This window comes from Triticum urartu, chromosome 4, assembly GCF_003073215.2.
Source record: "Triticum urartu cultivar G1812 chromosome 4, Tu2.1, whole genome shotgun sequence".
NCBI lineage: Eukaryota > Viridiplantae > Streptophyta > Magnoliopsida > Poales > Poaceae > Triticum > Triticum urartu.
Genome location: NC_053025.1, coordinates 7,070,222 through 7,084,303, shown reverse-complemented (window position 1 = coordinate 7,084,303; position 14,082 = coordinate 7,070,222).

Genomic DNA, 14,082 nt, shown 5'->3' with positions numbered 1-14,082 from the left:
CCTCCCCGAGCTCGTTCCTCTCTCTAGCCGCCTCCACCAGCGCGAGAGCTCCGTGCCGCCGGCCATGGCGCCGCCGTGGCCAGGGCCACCGCAGCTCGCAACCGAGCTCGCCGTTGCACTCAGTGCACTCCGGCGAGTCGAGCGGACCTGCTCGCCGCTCCTGTCGTGCCCCGCAACAGCCCGTGCACACCTGGCCAAACTCCAACCGCCGCAAACTTCATCGTCAGCCGTGATTCCGGCCACCCCATGCCCAGTCACGTGCTTCCCTAGATGTGCGCGAGTCCCAACACCCCGTAGCTGCGCTCCGCGCGCCAAATGGCGCCCTGTAGGCGAAACCCGCAGCACACCGCCGCGTCTGGCCTCGCCGGCGTTGAGCCGCCGGCAGGTTTGCCCGGTTGATCAGGGGATTTGACTTCCCCTGCGTCTATGACATGCGGGCCCCGCCCGGTTAATTAGTCTAGCTTAGGTTTAAAAACTAATTAGTTTAACCTAGGTTAGTGCTAATGAAACTAGGTTAGTTTAGTTAGTCCCACTGGTCAGGTTTGACCAGGGTCAACCCAGTTGACCTGCTGACGCAGTGCTAACCTCAAGCTGACGCAATAATTGATTTCTGGAATTATTTTAACTTAGGAAATTCCAGAATATTGCTTAAACTTCAAAAAATCGTAATAATTCAACCATAGCTCAGAGTGAAATAATTTATATATGAAAAATTATCAGAAAAATGCAAGGAATCCATTTATGCCAGTTACATGCATCAAAAACCAACGTATACATGTTGTATAAGTGAAAACATAATATGGGCATTTTAAATGCTTCATTTTGAATTGCATTTGAATCTTTGATTCAAATGGGCTTCAACCAACTTGGTAGCATCTTGCATTAGCCCAAACACTAGCATTTGCACATGTCATGTTCATGCATCATTTTGTGGCATTTGTTCGTGTATTGATTGCCGGCACCGTTTCTTCTCGATAGGTTCCACTCCGGAAGGTGTTCCCGAGTACCTGTCAGAGGAGCAGTGCCCCTTCGTCATTCTATCAGGCAAGCAACCCCCCCCCCCTTGAGCATTTTGATAAATCCCACTCTCTTGCTCCTGCTCCTTTTACTCCATTAGGACAACAACGATTCAACTGCTACTTTTCTGCTGCGGTAGTTGAACCCATTCCTCTGCATGACCTGTCATTGCCACAGTAAATAGTTGAAACCCACTAGCATGAGTAGGAGTTGCTTGAGCCTTGATGTGCCTACTCATCCATGCTTGTTTTTCTTTATGCCAGCTATGCTTAGAGTTGTGTCGGGTCTGATTCATCGTGAATGAATCGGAGTGGCGAACATGTCCTACCAACAAAGGCTAAGTGTGTGAACACGTTTTGGTAAAGGTAGAGATGAGAGGCCATGTAGGAGTACATGGTGGGTTGTCTCATTGGAACCATCCCTAAGAACTGAGTTCTGTGTATGTTATCCAAGTCCAGTTAGTACCACACATTGGGTTTCGGTTATCCGGCCCCTCTCGGCTTATTAATCCACTTGATCTCTGTCCAGGAGTTGCAACTAGTTTCTGGCGTTTGTAAGTAGTGCTACTTGTCTACCAGGTGGTGTCCGACGGGACGGGCCTGGGGCAGACTAGGCACCGTGGCACGGTGTACCAAGTGGCACCCGGAAGGTGGGTTTGGGAACCCTGCACACATCATTTGGGGCCGTACTGGAGACTTCGGCCGCAACTCCTTGCGGATGGAACTCGAATAGGCGATAAACTTGCACGAGAGACTTGTGTGGTTAGTCAGGTGGTGGCCGACACCCTCGCCCGGCTTCCGCTTGAAGGTTGCCGAGGTACATGACGTGTACAGGGCGATAAGTTGCGAGAGCGTTTGTGTAGAAGTACACCCCTGCAGGGTTAACATTATCTATTCGAATAGCCATTTTCCTCGGATATGGAAACTTGGAGGACTTATGTAGTACATAGACAACCTGAAGTGGATACTCTAAAATACGCAAGATAAGCGTGAGTGCTATGGATGGCCTTCTCGTAGGGAGACGGGAACGGATCCACAGTGGAGTATTGATATGGTGAATATGTGGACTCGTGTGCGTCTCCTCACCTCAAAGAAGTTTCTGATACTCGTAGTATAGGTTAGCCACTGAGTCAAAGTTGGCTTGCTGCTGCTAAGACTCCACCACCCCCTTTGTTGACAATGTTGCATATGTAGATAGTTCTGATGTAAGACTTGCTGAGTACCTTCGTACTCACGTTTGCTTATTTATGTTTTGCAGTTGGTTACACTAGTGACTTTGACAAGTAGCTTGTATCCCAGCTACGATCTTGTACCCTTGGGAGGGTCGTGTTTAGTCAGGCTTCTTAGTCTTTTCCTTTTGTAGTTGTCTATACTCAAACATGTAATGCTTTCGTTGCTTGTATGCTCTGAATGATGGATCATCAGACCCCTGTTTGTATTGAATGCCATGTGGCTCTTCTAGGCCTTTATCTATATGAGTTTGAGTTATGTTGTGATGCCATGTTGTACAGCACATACTTGCATGTTATGCGTACGTGTAACGTGTATTGCTATGTGTGGGATCCGACAACCTAGTTGATTATCCCTGGTAGCCTCTCTTACGGGGAAATGTAGTCTTGTGCTTCCATGAGCCATAGTAGTCCACTACAGCCCGGTTCACCGAAGTCCTGCTAGCCCAGCACTACTACTCCGGAACACTTGACTGGCCGGCATGTGATTCACTTCGTTCCTGTGTCTGTCCCTTCGGGGAAATGTTACGCTGTGACATCCGCAGTCCTGCCTAGCCTGCTACAGCCCGGGTTCCCGAAGTCCTGTTAGCCTAGTGCTACAGCCCGGATTCATACGCTGTTGACCGACATGCTCGAGGTTGATTCATGTATGCCTGTCCCTGTAAGTTAGTGCCACTTTGGGTTCACGACTAGTCATGTCGGCCCGGTTCTCTGTCATATGGATGCTAGCGACACTATCATATACGTGAGCCAAAAGGCGCAAACGGTCCCGGGCCAGGTAAGGTGGCACCCGTGGGAATACCGTGCGTGAGGCCGCAAAGTGATATGAAGTGTTACATGCTAGATCGGTGTGACTAGTCGGCCCGGGCCGACATGACTAGTCGTGAACCCAAAGTGGCACTAACTTACAGGGACAGGCATACATGAATCAACCTCGAGCATGTCGGTCAACAGCGTATGAATCCGGGCTGTAGCACTGGCTAACAGGACTTCGGGAACCCGGGCTGTAGCAGGCTAGGCAGGACTGCGGATGTCACAGCGTAACATTTCCCCGAAGGGACAGACACAGGAACGAAGTGAATCACATGCCGGCCAGTCAAGTGTTCCGGAGTAGTAGTGCTGGGCTAGCAGGACTTCGGTGAACCGGGCTGTAGTGGACTACTATGGCTCATGGAAGCACAAGACTACATTTCCCCGTAAGAGAGGCTACCAGGGATAATCAACTAGGTTGTCGGATCCCACACATAGCAATACACGTTACACGTACGCATAACATGCAAGTATGTGCTGTACAACATGGCATCACAACATAACTCAAACTCATATAGATAAAGGCCTAGAAGAGCCACATGGCATTCAATACAAACAGGGGTCTGATGATCCATCATTCAGAGCATACAAGCAACGAAAGCATTACATGTTTGAGTATAGACAACTACAAAAGGAAAAGACTAAGAAGCCTGACTAAACACGACCCTCCCAAGGGTACAAGATCGTAGCTGGGATACAAGCTACTTGTCAAAGTCACTAGTGTAACCAACTGCAAAACATAAATAAGCAAACGTGAGTACGAAGGTACTCAGCAAGTCTTACATCAGAACTATCTACATATGCAACATTGTCAACAAAGGGGGTGGTGGAGTCTTAGCAGCAGCAAGCCAACTTTGACTCAGTGGCTAACCTATACTACGAGTATCAGAAACTTCTTTGAGGTGAGGAGACGCACACGAGTCCACATATTCACCATATCAATACTCCACTGTGGATCCGTTCCCGTCTCCCTACGAGAAGGCCATCCATAGCACTCACGCTTATCTTGCGTATTTTAGAGTATCCACTTCAGGTTGTCTATGTACTACATAAGTCCTCCAAGTTTCCATATCCGAGGAAAATGGCTATTCGAATAGATAATGTTAACCCTGCAGGGGTGTACTTCTACACAAACGCTCTCGCAACTTATCGCCCTGTACACGTCATGTACCTCGGCAACCTTCAAGCGGAAGCCGGGCGAGGGTGTCGGCCACCACCTGACTAACCACACAAGTCTCTCGTGCAAGTTTATCGCCTATTCGAGTTCCATCCGCAAGGAGTTGCGGCCGAAGTCTCCAGTACGGCCCCAAATGATGTGTGCAGGGTTCCCAAACCCACCTTCCGGGTGCCACTTGGTACACCGTGCCACGGTGCCTAGTCTGCCCCAGGCCCGTCCCGTCGGACACCACCTGGTAGACAAGTAGCACTACTTACAAACGCCAGAAACTAGTTGCAACTCCTGGACAGAGATCAAGTGGATTAATAAGCCGAGAGGGGCCGGATAACCGAAACCCAATGTGTGGTACTAACTGGACTTGGATAACATACACAGAACTCAGTTCTTAGGGATGGTTCCAATGAGACAACCCACCATGTACTCCTACATGGCCTCTCATCTCTACCTTTACCAAAACGTGTTCACACACTTAGCCTTTGTTGGTAGGACATGTTCGCCACTCCGATTCATTCACGATGAATCAGACCCGACACAACTCTAAGCATAGCTGGCATAAAGAAAAACAAGCATGGATGAGTAGGCACATCAAGGCTCAAGCAACTCCTACTCATGCTAGTGGGTTTCAACTATTTACTGTGGCAATGACAGGTCATGCAGAGGAATGGGTTCAACTACCGCAGCAGAAAAGTAGCAGTTGAATCGTTGTTGTCCTAATGGAGTAAAAGGAGCAGGAGCAAGAGAGTGGGATTTATCAAAATGCTCAAGGGGGGGGGGGTTGCTTGCCTGATAGAATGACGAAGGGGCACTGCTCCTCTGACAGGTACTCGGGAACACCTTCCGGAGTGGAACCTATCGAGAAGAAACGGTGCCGGCAATCAATACACGAACAAATGCCACAAAATGATGCATGAACATGACATGTGCAAATGCTAGTGTTTGGGCTAATGCAAGATGCTACCAAGTTGGTTGAAGCCCATTTGAATCAAAGATTCAAATGCAATTCAAAATGAAGCATTTAAAATGCCCATATTATGTTTTCACTTATACAACATGTATACGTTGGTTTTTGATGCATGTAACTGGCATAAATGGATTCCTTGCATTTTTCTGATAATTTTTCATATATAAATTATTTCACTCTGAGCTATGGTTGAATTATTACGATTTTTTGAAGTTTAAGCAATATTCTGGAATTTCCTAAGTTAAAATAATTCCAGAAATCAATTATTGCGTCAGCTTGAGGTTAGCACTGCGTCAGCAGGTCAACTGGGTTGACCCTGGTCAAACCTGACCAGTGGGACTAACTAAACTAACCTAGTTTCATTAGCACTAACCTAGGTTAAACTAATTAGTTTTTAAACCTAAGCTAGACTAATTAACCGGGCGGGGCCCGCATGTCATAGACGCAGGGGAAGTCAAATCCCCTGATCAACCGGGCAAACCTGCCGGCGGCTCAACGCCGGCGAGGCCAGACGCGGCGGTGTGCTGCGGGTTTCGCCTACAGGGCGCCATTTGGCGCGCGGAGCGCAGCTACGGGGTGTTGGGACTCGCGCACATCTAGGGAAGCACGTGACTGGGCATGGGGTGGCCGGAATCACGGCTGACGATGAAGTTTGCGGCGGTTGGAGTTTGGCCAGGTGTGCACGGGCTGTTGCGGGGCACGACAGGAGCGGCGAGCAGGTCCGCTCGACTCGCCGGAGTGCACTGAGTGCAACGGCGAGCTTGGTTGCGAGCTGCGGTGGCCCTGGCCACGGCGGCGCCATGGCCGGCGGCACGGAGCTCTCGGCTCTGGTGGCAGAGGCGGCTAGAGGAGAGGAACGAGCTCGGGGAGGAGGGGAAAAAGCGGCAGAGCTCACAGAGAGGCTAACGGAGGGCTCGGCAGGCGCAGGGACGGCCGGTGGGCAGTAAATCGACGGCGAGGGTCTCCGGGCACCGAAGTTGAGGAAGACGTCGGGGACGGCGTTGCAGGGCCTCCGGCGAAGCCTGGCTCGGCGTGGAGGTGGAGGAGACACGGCGGAGCTCTGGGCATGTCCAGGGGTGAGGGGGAGGCAGTGGCCGCGGTGGTGCTTGTCAGCGTTGACGGCAGCGCTTCGGCCATTGTGAGAGAGAGAGACAGAGGAGGAGACGGGGATGAGGGAGAGTGAGAGGGGTCAGGGAGGCTGCGTGGCATCTCCAGGAACGTCCATAGGGAGGCGACAAGCAGGAGGTGGCCGGGCGTGCCCCGGCGTGTGTCGGCCACGCGCTCGGCGTCCTCCTCGCGCGGTGGAGACGACGACTGGCGGGGCCAGCTGGCTGGGCCGGCCAGCTGGGCCGCACAGTGCTAGGCCTCAGGTAAGTAGCCCAGGTAGGTGTTTTCCCCTTTTTTGTTTTCTTTTGTATTTCTGACATTTGTTTTTGACATAAAATAAATACTACCACAATTATAAAAATGTTGAGATTCCTTGTGACCACTAGTTGTAATATACCAGAGGCCCTCACCCAATTCCAACATTTTTGGAGCCTTTAAAATATTTATATTATTTTAATCAGCTCAAATTCAAATACATATGGGTTCATTCAAAAATCCAAGATGTTTAGCAAAAATGTGCATCACCTCTGGTTGTTGTTTGCAACATTTTCCAAAGACCATGAACATTTTTGAAGAGCATTTTGGGTTTATTGAAATTCCAATTTTAATTTGAATCTATTTGAATTTGCTTTGGTTCTAGGGTTTGAAACATTCCCATTTCAACTTCCCTTGAAATTTAAACATGATGCACAAAGCAAGCCTAGGATCATACCAGAACTAGGGATGTGACAATTCCGGCGAGCGAAGCAGAGGGTCGAGGCTCGGTCAACGCGAATGGGACGAGGCGGCTCTGCTCTCATCTATGAAGAACAAACACTGCAGCGAGGCGCGAGGTTCAGAGCTGCCGCGGCGACAGAGACGAGCGGGTCCAGGGCGAGGCGTCGCTGACGGGAACTGGCTGGGAATGCGCCAGGGCGGCGAAGGAAGGCGATGGCAGGGTCGAGGAGGACGGATCCGAACCGGCGGCTGCTGGTGCTTGAAGCCCCCTGGACGCCATGGCGGGCTCCCTGGGAGGTCTCTGCGAGGTCATAAACGAGATGAGCAACGAAGGAAAAGGAGAAGAATGGAAGGAAGGCGGGGCGGCGCTGTTCCTGGTGGTGGTCGCGGGCAGCAGCGCTGGTCGTCCGGCGAGCAGGCGGCAACATGGGAGGCACGGTCGGGAGCTCCTCTCCCGAACCAAAACGAGCATGGAGGGGGGCGAGCGCTGTTCATGGACGGTGCGGAGGGAGGCATGGGGCCTGCTGGTTTGGACGGGCGAGGGAGACCAGGTGTGGCGGCCGGTGGATCAGGAAGGTGGAGGCTGCGGCCGAGAGGGATCGACGGGACATCTCCCTAGATTCTAGGGTTGGTCTGTTTAAATAGCAAGTGGATTAAAAGCAGACTAATAGAAGCCCTTTGATATAAAACGAACGGCTGAGAAAAAAATAGGTTAGGAAGTCCAATTAAGAAAACGGAGATGTTTTGTAGATGTTAGGGGATGATCCGGACCCATCGGTGACGACTGTCCGGGTCAGGTTCGGTGAAGTTTCGGACACACGCGAGGGGTCGATGCACTGTGCAAAGAGGGGTTATGTGGTTAGGGGGGTTTTCGGGGCCCCTCGATAACAAATGGACGGCTCCGGATGTGAGGAGGGTAAGGTTGGCCTGGCGGTGAGAGGTAGTGCAGAAGGCAATGTGCTGAGAAGAGAGAAGATAGAGAGGCCCAACGACTGTATCCGGAGACCGAAAACGTCCGACGATTTGACTGACTATAATGTCGCTATAGTAATCCGTTGGGGCGTCAAACGAACTCCGAATGCGATGAAACTTGGCAGGCGGCCTACTGACAACATAACAAGACCGCACGCCAACTCTCATCCCATTCAGAGAACCTTTTTTGGCCATTTATAAAATAATATTTCGGACGTGCTGCGGGCGCGTGCAAGTGTGGCCGGGCTCAGAACGGACAATGGACGGAACTAGGAGACCCAGATGAATGAAAGTTTTGAAAACATGATGATGCAATGCATATGATGACATGATATGAAATGCATGAAACGCAAACAAATGACAAGGCAACAACAGCAAATAACTGGAAGACACCTGGCACATCGATCTTGGGGCGTTACATGACATCAAGGTTCCTGATAGGCTTGGCTTCAATCCACTTGGTGAACTTATCGACTGCTACAAGCACATGAGTGAATCCACTCCTGCCAATCTTCAAAGGTCCAACCATATACAATCCCCAAACAGCAAAAGGCCAGACGAGTGGAATGGTCTTCAGGGCTGATGCAAGCTTGTGAGACATGTTGGAGTAAAACTGACAACCTTCACATTTGTCGACTATTTCTTGTGCCATCTCATTTGCCCGAGGCCAGTAAAATCCCGCTCGGTATGCTTTGGCCACAATGGTCCGAGAGGACGCATGGTGACCACAGGTCCCCGAGTGGATATCATTGAGGATCACTCGACCTTCTTCAGGTGTTATGCATTTCTGGCAAACTCCAGTCACACTTTGTCTGAACAACTGTCCTCTTATCACAATGAAGGCCTTAGATCGATGGACGATCTGTCGAGCCTCTTCTTCATCTTCTGGGAGTTCACTTCTAAGAATGTATGTGATATATGGTACTGTCCAATCGGGGGTGATGACCAAAACTTCCATGATCAAGTCGACCACGGCTGCGATCTCCATTTCAGTCGCATCGGTGGCACTGTTCGGCTGTGGGGGCTCTTTAGTGAAGGGATCTTCTTGAACTGAAGGTGTATGAATATGCTCTAGGAACACATTACTGGGAATGGCTTCTCTCTTGGAGCCTATCTTTGCCAGATCATCGGCTGCTTGATTTTTCAGTCGAGGGATGTGATGGAGCTCTAACCCCTCAAACCTCTTTTCCAACTTTCTTACTGCATTGCTATAACCAGTCATGGCTGGGCTTCTAACGTCCCACTCCTTCATCACCTGATTGACCACTAAATCCGAGTCGCCATAGACAATGAGGCAACGGACGCCGAGTGAAATGGCCATACACAACCCATACAGGAGTGCCTCATATTCGGCCTCATTGTTGGAGGAGTCAAAGTGAATCTGGAGAACAAAACTGAGTTTGTCACCACGGGGGGAGACCAACACCACTCCAGCAGCAGAACCATTCAGCATCTTGGACCCATCGAAGAACATGGTCCAATGCTCCAAGTGAATTTGGGCCGGAAGTTGTTTTCGATCCACTCGGCAAAGAAATCAGCTATTGCTTTAGACTTAATAGCCTTCTTTGCTTCAAACATGATATCCAGGGGAAGGAGTTCAATCACCCACTTTGCCACTCGACCAGTTGCATCTCTGTTGTTCAAAATCTCCGATAGTGGAGCGTCGTTGACGACTGTAACGGAATGATCAGAGAAATAGTATGCAACCTTCTTTGTGGTCATGTAAATTCCATAAACAAGCTTCTGATAATGGGGATATCTTTGCTTTGATGGAGTCAGAACATCAGAAACGTAATACACCGGGCGCTGAACTTTATAAGTTTTTCCTTCTTCTTCCCGCTCGACCGTGAGTACTGTACTAACAACTTGTCCAGTGGCTGCAATGTAAAGCAGTAAAGGCTCTTTGCTGATTGGTGCAGCAAGCACCGGCTGGGTGGAAAGCAGGGCTTTGAGCTCTACAAACATTGCATTAGCTTCGGGAGTCCACTCGAACTTAGCAGACTTCTTCATCAGTCGGTAAAGAGGCAGTGCCTTTTCACCGAGATGAGTAATGAATCGACTCAAGGCGGCCAAACAACTAGTAAGCTTTTGGACATCATGCACACGCACAGGGCGTTTCATCGGAAGAATGGCACCAACTTTCTCTGGGTTAGCGCCGATCCCTCGTTCGGAAACGAGGAAACTGAGTAACTTTCCACCAGGAACTCCAAATGTGCATTTTGATGGATTAAGCTTGATATCATAACTTCTGAGGTTGGCAAAGGTTTCGGCAAGGTCAGCCAGCAGGTCGGAACCTTTACGTGACTTGACTACAATGTCATCCATGTATGCTTCCACATTCCGACTGATTTGAGTGAGTAGGCACTTCTGGATCATCCTCATGAATGTGGCTCCGGCGTTCTTCAGGCCGAATGGCATAGTGACTTAACAGAAACACCCGAATGGAGTGATGAAAGCCGTTTTTATCTCATCGGGTCCATACAATCGGATCTGATGGTACCCAGAATAGGCGTCCAAGAAGGACAAACGCTCACACCCTGCAGTTGAGTCGACAATTTGGTCGATGCGGGGAAGAGGAGAATGATCTTTCGGGCAGGCCCGATTGATATGCTTGAAGTCAATGCACATGCGAAGTGAATCATCCTTCTGGGGCCCCATGACAACATTGGCGAGCCACTCAGAGTGGTAAATCTCTCGGATGAACTCAGCTGCCAGGAGCCAAGCCACTGCCTCGCCAATTGCTTTTCTCTTCTGGACGGCAGACCGTCGGAGATATTCCTTGACTGGTTTTATGTTCGGGTCGACTCGCAAATGATGCTCAGCCAGTCCCCTGGGTACACCCGGCATGTCAGAAGGTTTCCATGCAAAGATGTCCCAGTTCTCACAGAGGAACTGGATGAGCGCTTCTTCCTATTTGCTGTCGAGTGTTGAAGATATGGGTCAGAGCAGCATTGGGATCGGTCGGGTGGATATGAATCCGCTTCGTTTCCCCTAATGACTGAAATGCGGACTCTGTGGCAGGCTTCTTGGCTCGTGGCAAATCACTCGGATCTGCATTTTTCTGGTACTCTTGTAGTTCCACTACGGACATCTGTGCATTGGCAATTTTTCAGCCCTTCTGGAAGCACTCTTCTGCCTTCTGCCGATTGCCAGTGACAGTGATTACTCCTCTGGGTCCAGGCATCTTCAATTTGAGATACACGTAACATGGTCGAGCCATAAAACGTGCATAAGCGAGTCTCCCCAGAATGGCATGGTAAGCACTCTTGAAATCCACTACCTCAAACATCAACTTTTCCTTGCGGTAATTCTTGGAATCACCGAAAACCACATCAAGTGCGATCTGGCCGAGTGACTGAGCCTTCTTGCCGGGTATAACACCGTGGAAACTCATGTTGCTCTCACTAAGCTTGGACATCGGAATGCCCATTCCCTTCAAGGTTTCAGGATAAAGGATATTCAAGCCACTGCCACCATCCATCAGCACTTTAGTCAGTCGAGTGCCTTCGACTACTGGGTCGACCACCAGTGCTTGCCTCCCACGGGTGGCTATATGCGATGGGTGGTCTGACTGGTCGAATGTGATGGCAGTCTAGGACCACTTCACATAACTGGGTGTTGCAGGAGCAACCATGTTTACTTCCTTGTTAATAACCTTCAACCAACTTTTGCTTTCAACATCAACAAAAATCGTCAGTGTGGAATTGACATTGGGAAAACCATCATCATCTTCTTCCCTATCCTCACCTCCATCCGACTCCTTTTCCTTTTCATTGGGTTGTTTCTCTCGGAACTACTGGATCAGGAAACGACACTGTCGAGTGGTGTGCTTAGGGTAAATGATGTTCCCCTCTTCATCTTTTTTGGTATGAATATGACATGGTAAATCCAACACATCATTCACATCTTTATCTTTAACTTTTTTGGGATCCCAGGGCCCTTTGGGATTTCCTTTGAACTTTCCTTGGGCAACAGCTAAAGCCTCACCAGGAGCAGCTGGTTCGGCCTTTCGCTTCTGTTACCGACTAGAATTCCCTCCTCTGGTTTCTTGGGCGACTGTTTTGTGTTTGCCACTCTGGAGTCGGTCTTCCTCTTCACCATTGGAATATTTGGTGGCAATCTCCATCATCCGTGTCAGAGTCATATCTCCTGTCCGAACAAATTTCAGATTCAACTCCCGATACTTAACGCCTTCCTTGAAGGCACAAATTGCTTGGTGATCTGACACATTCTCCACTGTATGGTGCAACGTGATCCATCTCTGGATATAATCCCTCAAAGTTTCATTCGGCTTTTGGACACAACACTGCAATTCTGTCAACCCTGCCGGCCTTTTGCAAGTGCCTTCAAAGGTCCTAACAAATACTCGAGCAAGTTCCTCCCAACTATATATGCTACGAGGAGCCAACTGATTCAACCACACTCTAGCAGAGCCTTCCAACATTAAGGGGAGGTGTTTGATGGCCACATTATCATTACCACCACCAATCTGCACAGCCACTCGGTAATCCTGAAGCCAAGTGTCTGGTTTGGACTCGCTGGTGAACTTGCTAACTCCAGTCGCCAACCTATAGTTGGGAGGAATCATTGCTGCTCTGATGGCTCTGCTGCAACACTCGGGTCCTGAAACATGTACCCTGCTTCTAGTTGGATGATCTCTACCGTGGCCTTCTCTGTGAGCTCTGTTCCTATCAACCAGACCTTGAACGAGGATAGACCTGGCGTCAAATCCTGGCTCTCCGGGGTCGACTGGAATTCTTCATTCGCCGCTGTGGGGGCGCCTGTCATCTTGCTGCTGAGGCACGTATGACCCACTCCTCAGAGGAGGCGTGGGCACTCGACGACGGTCATCATGGTCGAGTCGATGATCATACTACTGACGGCTCCTGTACTGATATTGCTGGTACCCACGTCCCTCACGCCGCGGAGGCGATCTCGGGCTATGGGCAGGCTGGACAGCATCCGCCACCACAGACCTGCTACGAATCCTATTCCACGACTGAGATACTGCTGTATTCTGCTCCCCCGCTGCCCGGAGTAAAGCCCGGATCTGCATCAAACCTCAGCCAGTTTCTGACTGGGAAGGTTGAATTGACTCTGCTATTCGAGCTGCAACTGTGAGATTCTGGATCGGAGTTCGGTATACCTGAGTCGGAGGCGGAAAAAGTTGTCGTCGATTGGACTCGGGAATCCGCTGCCGAGCACGCTCATCGAGTGCACGCTGGAGGTTCTCCATTCGAGTGCGCTCAGCCAAGTTGGCCAGGCGTGCCTCCTCCAAGGCCTAGGCCTCAGGGGTTTCTCCAACGATAGGAGTGTGAAGTGCATCCATATTACGGCGACGAAGATCTTCCCTCCGCTGCGAAGAGAGGGGTTCGGGGAGGTACTCCTCATGAATACGTGACGGATCGCCGCCACCATCGCCACCGCCTTCGCGGGTGAAGCCAGGAGGACTGCGTGGTCCATTGACCATCAAGACTTCCACCACGGGGTCGCTGCTGTCGCATTCGGATGCAGTCTCGACGGAGCTAGTCGACAGATCGAACAGGCCATAGAGAGATTCATTGTGCTCGATCGCCGCGATTTGTGGGGTGGCTGATTGGCGGGCCACCGCATGCCTCACCTACTGCTAAAGCCACGATCGACCGGATCACTGACGCCGGCGAACAACAGAGACGGAGGTTACCTTAGGAGCCGGCTGATACGGAGTCGACGGTTGCCGAAGAAGGACGCCGCGAACGCATGCGCGGAAGTGTGTCGCCCCGCGGAGCAGACGGGGAGCGCCTCGACGTCGAGTGGAGCCTTGTGGAGCCAAGATGAGTCATCGGTGATGAAGACGAGCGCGCCGAGACGGATCTCGCGGCCTTCAGCCAATCCTCTGCCGGAAACCATGATGATCGGAATCGGAAGAATCGCAACTTCTCCAATAAATTGCTAAGACACTGGCCCCACGGTGGGCGCCAACTATCGTGGATCTAAGACTGATAAGAGAATGGGGGGTAGGTATGAGGAGGCAAGATCCTAGCTATGGAGTAGTTGTACACACGAGTTTTACGAGTTCAGGCCCTTCTCAGAAGAGTAACTAACCCATGGCTC